Here is a 7,940-nt window from a genome sequence, read left to right on the forward strand (position 1 = left end):
GAACTTTAGAGGAGATTTTTTTCGACCCCTGGGTATTCGAGGGGCCTTCACCGTGTAGTCATTCTACTCCTTGTAGAGATATTATCGCTCGGTCATTGTTGACCACGTCCTGATGCTCTTGTTCGGACTCAGATGCAATGTGTTCGTCTTTATGCTGGTCGTCCGCCATTATGCGATGATCTCCGAGTCTCCGGCAACGGCGCCAATGTTCTGGGGCTTTACCTGAAATTGGTGGATTGGGCTGTGAGGGAAGGCCCCTTGATCTGCGTCAAGGAGTCGCCGTCCGAGTTGTGTGTTCCAAGAGATGGGGGTGGTACCTGCAAGACACTCCGATGCCTAAGTCAGTAAGGGGTTAAGCAGGTTTTAGTGTATTGGAACTTAAGTTTACCTGAGGGTGTCAGTGTATTTATAGGGAAGGAACAAATAACCACCGTCGAAGTAGTTCCACTTCTAATGGTGGATAATCGTCCATTTATCTTAGGGTTGTTGGGATCTCTCTTCTAAAAGTGGGTGAGAGATTAAAGGAGGCAGTTATTCACTTGGATAAGTGCTGACTGCTTGCTGGTGTTGTTGACTCCAACTTCTTAATAGAGGTCGGATAGTCAGTGAATGCCAACCTTTTGGATTGGACCTCCTGACTTGATTGAGTCTGGCTTATGTTTTGGGTTAGGGTGTACACAGTTACGTTTCGTATGGTTTTTTTTATTAGGTTTTTTATATTTATTTTATAATTATTTTAAATTTTTGTTTTCATTTTACACTAATGAATATATGTATAAAATTATTTTATATTATTAATATATTAAAATTAATATATATATATTCTTAATCCTTGTTTTAATTTATATGCTTAACTATTAAACACTGAAAAAGACACGCGTATGATGACAATTTTCCATACCCTTTCTTAGAGTGAACCATATTATTGATTAAGCAATCGAACATTTTTTACGAGAACGGAAACAAATGAAGTTTGCAATTCTGCTGGGCGAAATAATTTAAGGAAGGTGTGGTGACGCTTACGTCTTCGGAAAATGTGTACATATTTTTTTCCTTTTGATTTATGCATTATTCGTTCGAACCTATTAGCTAGGATATAGCCGCAGCACATATGTATAATACTACCTATTTGATTCCATCTAGATCAATTCCTATAGTGAGCTGACCTAAAAAGTTCTTGACGTCTTTAAAAATTGAATGGATTAATTCTTTTGTCTAAATATCTCTGTTAGATTCAATAAAAAAATTTGACGTGGCTTCCGTAATACTTGTCACGCGTACGCGTGTGTTACGCGTACGCGTCGTCATGAATTCAGCAAATCCTCATTTCTTTATGAATTCTCCATTTTGCATGCTTTTTTCCATTTCTTTCAAGCCATTCTTGTCTTCAAAACTTTAAATCACTCAAACAAGCATATAAAGGCATCGAATGAGATAAAAGTAAATTAAATTTAGCCCTAATCCCATTACAACCCTTAAAAAAAGACTTCTTGATATGTGTATCTATGCATTGAATATATATTAATTGGTAGAAGAAGAGCAAGCCTTAGAAAGTAAGATTAGTAGAGAATTGAGAGAATCGACCCTCAAACACTAGAGAGATTAGAGTGCAAACACTTCCGGTGAGGGTTTGATGCTCAATCCCTTGTTCCTTACTTTCACGAGCTTTCTTCTTGCAAATATATTTATACTTCATTTTGATATTTGAATTAGTGGAATTCATAAATCATCGTACTATCTTAGCCCTACTTGTTCATATATGTTCTTAGATATTGATTCATTTTTAACCAAGTAGGTAGACGCATTTTGCATATTAGTTTATGAACCACAAGAGTTTAGCATGAGGACATGCTAATGTTTAAGTGTGAGAAAGTTGATGAACTATAATTTTATGGTTTATATTGTATTGAATTTGGTGGATTTTATCAACTTTTTTCACATTTATTGACTAAAATAGCATGGTTTTGTGAATTTCTCCTAAGTATGCTTAATGATTGAAAACATGCTTTCTAGGCTATTAAATTGCTAAATTTAATTTACTTTTCTCCCATTCGATGCCTTGATATGTTTGTTTGAGTGATTTAAAGTTTTGAAGGCAAGAATGACTTGAAAGAAATGGAAAAAAAGCATGCAAAGTGGAGAATTCATGAAAAAATGAGGGTTTGCTGAATTCATGAGAGGGAAGTCTGCCAGGCGACGCGTACGTGGACAAGCATTACGAGAGACACATCATACTTTTTCTTTGGGTCTGACGGAGGCATTTGGACGGAGGGACTGATTCGTCCAATTTTTAGGTAGCGTTTGGTAGAGAAACAGGGACTAAAAGACTGAGACTGAGAGACAGAGACTAAGAAACAAAGACTGAAATAAATTTCAGTATTTTGTTTGGTGCAAAGTTAGATATAGAAATTGAAATAAGAATAAAACTCTAATTTAATTTGCACAAAGGGTAAAATTAGAATTAATTAATTGAAATGAGGATATTTTAGGTATAAAATGTTATTAAAATTTCAGTCTCCGTCTCTAAAAATTTCAGTCCCATGTGTCCCTACTTTTTGAAAGTGCTAAAATATTGAAATTTTGGGATAGAGACAGAAATTTTAGTATCAGTTTTTAAGTCAACAAATATGATACTGTGTCTCAGTTTCTCATTCTCTGTCCAAATACCTCAAAACAAACGCTACTCTAAGAACGTCAGAGATTTACAAATATTTTTCAATGATAAAAAACAAAAATGTTCGCAAAAAAATAAGGTCATAAACTTATTTGTCCTTTACTCTAGATATAAAACTATTTGTCTATCTTAATAATTTCAGCTACACTTTTTAATTTATTCATATAATATTAATCTTAGCTTTATTTTTTAAATATTATCAATTAACAAAATCTTATATAACCATAGTACGTACCCACTTGAATATATAAGGGAAGTAATAAACGATAGTCTTTAAAGTTGTGAACCTCCCGCTAGCTTAGCCAGCTTAAATATGTGATTGTTACGTAGATATGTATTAATGAATGGACACCTAATTCCATTACTCTTAGCAAGCAACATATATTCCACTAATCTATGAATATATAAAACAAAAAACAAATTATAGATTTATTTTAAGAATAATTAATAAATATAAATAAAATAATTTTAAATTAATTTAAACTTATTTTTATTGTCTCCGATCCTACTAATCTAGTCGGCATAACTTAAAAAAATCTATTTAACCAAGATATCACATAATCATTTAAGTTTGATTTGACAAGAGAGTGAGAAACCAAAAGAATATAAGTATGAATTGACTACTTTAATTAGTTGAGATTTTGCACGTGTTTCATTTCCAGGAAGTTTGAGACATTTTTATTTGAACGGTTCCTACCATGAAAAAATTGTTATTGGACAGTAAGTAGTAGTGAAGAGAGAGAGAGAGAGAGAGATGGAAGAACACAAAGCATGCAGCAGTGAGCTTGCAGGTGTTAATATAATTTCAAGCTGGTGCTTCCTAATCGGCTTGGTGGTGACGCTGAAGTACTTGATCTCCCTTTCCAAATGGATCTTCGCCACCTTTCTCCGACCCGAAATAGACCTAATAGGAACCTACGGTTCCTGGGCCATGGTCACCGGAGCAACCGACGGAATCGGAAAATGTTGTAGTATAACTATTGGGACTGGCCAATCAAACTAAATAAAACAAAAAGTAAACAAAATAAACATTACATTTTTTTAGAGGGTAAAATATATTTTTTGTTTTTAAAATTTAGTAAAAATTTTAAAAATATCTCTAAGTTTTATTTTATTCTAAAATTTTTTTATTTGTATTAAATATACCCTCGACAGCTAAAATTTCAAAAGATTTAAAATCAATCTAACAATAATACATAAAAATTATATTTTACCCTCTTTTAAATTAACCTCTATTTTCAGTTTTTCTCCTTTTCTTCTAACATCATAATTCCATCCACTCATCAGCAACCACCGACCGCCACTGTTGGCCACCATCATCGACCACCCCTCCAACTATTAATCATTCTAAATTTTTAACTCTAAATCCTAAATTTTATGATTTAGATTAGTTTTATTCCATTTAAATTTTAAATGGTTTTTAACTTGAAGTTTCAATGTTCTTATTATTTTTAGTCTTGGATATTATTTTTTAATATTTAATTGTTAGTTGATGAAAAATATCATAGTTGTTAGAATCGGATTAAATCAATTAATTTGACTGAAAATCGTTTAAAATGATGAAAACCAATAGAACTTCCATCTTCTTTGTGTGTACATACCCTTTTTGCCACTAAATTATATTGTTTGTTATTATTTTAAATAATTGTTTTTAAAATAATAATCAAGATATATATTTTTTAAATTTTAATTTTAGGTTTTAGACTATTTTATATTTTTTATTTACATGAGACCGATTTTGTCAATTCAACTGATAATCGATTGAACCAATAAATCAGTAAATTAATAGTCTGACCAATTCAGTTCTAACAACTATGAAAAATATTGTCTCCTAATACTTTTTTATTTCTAAGAGTTTGAAGCCTTTATTTTTAACTAATGTTAACCAATTCTTTTTTATTTCAAATTGTGAACTATAAATTTTAAATTTTAAACTCTAAATATTAAATATTTTATCTAATATTAGGCATCCAAGCATTTTTTGAATTAATTGAATTTTTAACCAAGTTAGTACTTTTCCTTCTTTTCCTCCTTCATTATCATCATCATCTTTTTCTTCTTTTTTTTCTTTGGTGCTTCTTTCTTCAACGTCATTATCGTTATCGCCGTCGCTGTCTTCTTCTTCGTCATCCTCGTCGTCTTATTCTTCTTTTTCTCCTATAAATTAAATATTAAGAAAACTAGAGCATAAAAATTTTGATGCAAAATACATAAATTAGTGCACATCACACAAATTTTACACACAAATTTTAGTATACAATACAAAAAATTTTGAAAGACCACATATTCAAAATATTAATATCCAACCAATAATAAAATATACACAACACATAAATTTTTGTATATAACACAAGAATCTTGATACATAGCACATAAATTTTGATGTACAACATACAAATTCTTAGAGAACTATATATTCATAACATTGATTTATCGAATAAACAAAATATACTGGTAACAAAATTTGTGTGCTATATGCAAAAAAATTATATATTATATACAAATATATGTATATTATATTAATAAGTTTATGTTATGTACAAAATTTTGTGTGTTATATCAATAAATTTTTTTTGTCTCCAATAAAAATTTGTGGATTACAAAAAATAAGAAAGAGGAGAATTGGTATTATGTTCGACATATACATGTGTTCTTTTTTATTGGTATTGCACCAATTTAATTAGACTTGATTATAAAAATAATTGTACATGTGATATCAAATTTTAAAAAAGATCGTTTTATAATAAAAAAATATTAATATTAACTGTTTAAAGTTGATTTTTATACTTTTTCTGTTTTTAATTTGTCTATTAATATTTAGAATCAAACTGGCAGATCAACGAACTATTTATCAACTAATATTAATTATTTTTTTTAAACAATTTTATTTATAATTTACATGATCATTATTCAAACAATCATACAAAATCACATATAAAAAAATATTTAAAATCACATTAAAAAAAGATTAAAAATATCTAAAGTCAATTATGGTTTTGTTGAAAATAAACCATGAAAAATTGGATGAAAATATATGATTGAAATTTCTTACTCAAATATTTAATATAGGGTAAAGTATACTTTTTGTCCTTGAAGTTTTGCAGAAGTTTTAAAAATATCCCTAAGTTTTGTTTTGTTTCAATTTGTCCCAAAAGTTTTCGATTTGCATCAAATATACCATCGACGGCTAAATTTTTAAGAAATTTAAGACCAATCTAACAATAATGCATGAAAATTATGTTTGATTTACTTGTGTTGAGGGGTTGTTATTATGAAATTGTTGTTGAATTGGTCTTAAATTTTTTGAAAATTTAGCCGTCAAAGGTATATTTGATGCAAATCGAAAACTTTTGGGACAAAATTGAAACAAAATAAAACTTACGGGTATTTTTGAAACTTTTGTCAAACTTCAGGACAAAAAGTATAGTTTACCCTTTAATATATTAGTATATGCTAAACTACTTTAATTTAGTTTATGCAACAATTTGCTTCAGTTTATAAATTTTAGTTAGACATGACTATCACTTTTATTGCATATGCACGGATGAGAGTCTTTTTATTCAGACACGAGGAAATAGAAATAAATGTTAACTGCAAAAGATAATGACGTGAATAATAAAGTAGTCTTATTATACTACAAATGTACAAAATAAAAGATATACATATGTAATAAGGTACGTCATTTTAAATTAGTCAAATTTAATTCAAATATTGATTAAAATGTCAAATCATAAAACAATTACTCAATATATGTGGAAATTCACCAAAAGATAAATGTTATAAGGTGATAGTTCATTTTTAAATTCACCTTTCAGACTTATTTTAAGTGAAATTTTTGTTCCACTGTATGTTTATATTCATTTTAATTATTGTTATAAATTATGATTTTTGAACATATTTATTACGATATCTGTTTTTTATAAATTTGATAATCATGCATCTTTAGAAAAAGATATATTATTTTTTAAATATTTTTTGTAGACTTTCTTTTAAAATAATTATTAAGGAAAACATTCATATCTAATTTTTTTTTAAAAATATTTTATGTACGTTAAAAATCAATCGTCAAATTCATGATTATATATAAATTGACTACCAAAACATGCAGTTACGTGGATCAGCTATCAAGATCTCTGTACGTCGAGTATAAACAGTATGGGATTCACGTCCAGTCTCAGGTACCCACGCCACACTTCATTTTCTTTACTTGAGTAAAGTATTGTTGTCTCCAACATTTACCATAAGTTCTAAAATAGTTTTTAATATTTAAATTGGTGGATACTACAATGAAGATGACAAAAATATCTTTTCATGAAGATGCTTTGGTTAAAAGTGTGGTTTATTTATTTAGCCCCATTTTAAACAAAAACACTTTTATAAATATCAAAATCTAACCATACAATCCATCATCCAAGGGTCAAAAAGAAATATATTCACACGAAGATAATTATAAAATCTTCATGGTAGTATCCACCATTTAAATTATCCTATTTAAATTTTTAATATTTAAAAATTGATTCAATATTATTCTGTTGTTAGGAATGTGTAAACGAAATTAATGATAGGACAAAATTGAGATAATTTTAAAATATTAAAGACTTAAATAAGACGAAAACATTAGGAACAAAAATAATACATAGAAACAAATTAAATTTTAATTTTATCCTTCACTAATAATATCAATCTTTTATGGTACATAATTATTCAATTGTTTTTAATCATATCTAAATAAATTTATACATGATCACATTATTTTAATTCTAAATAATTTTTTTTATAATTTTACTAAAAAATTATTTAAAATAAAAGTAATGTGATTAACTATAATTTACTTAGATGTGATTAAAAAATAATTGAATAATTATGTACCGTAAAAGATTGATATTATTGAAGGATAAAATTAAAATTTATTTCTATGTATTATTTTTGTCCCAACGTTGTTGTCCTATTTAAGTCCCTAACGTTTTAAAATTATCTCAATTTTATGCCGCCGTCAATTCTGTTAACCAATTACTAATGACAGGATAACATTGAATCAATTTTAAAATGTTAGAGATTTAAATAGAATAATTTAAATATTAGGAACAATTTTAAGACTTACTCCAAATATTGAGGACAAAAATAATATTTTACTCCTCTTTCTTTTATCGATAAAATTTGATAACCAGAGTCAATTATTTTTCATACAATAAATGAAATTGTGTAATGTATTAATATAAATTTAAATTAGTATATTTTACAAGTGTGATGTATAATATAAATTGTG

This window comes from Arachis ipaensis, chromosome B03, assembly GCF_000816755.2.
Source record: "Arachis ipaensis cultivar K30076 chromosome B03, Araip1.1, whole genome shotgun sequence".
In the NCBI taxonomy this organism is placed as follows: domain Eukaryota; kingdom Viridiplantae; phylum Streptophyta; class Magnoliopsida; order Fabales; family Fabaceae; genus Arachis; species Arachis ipaensis.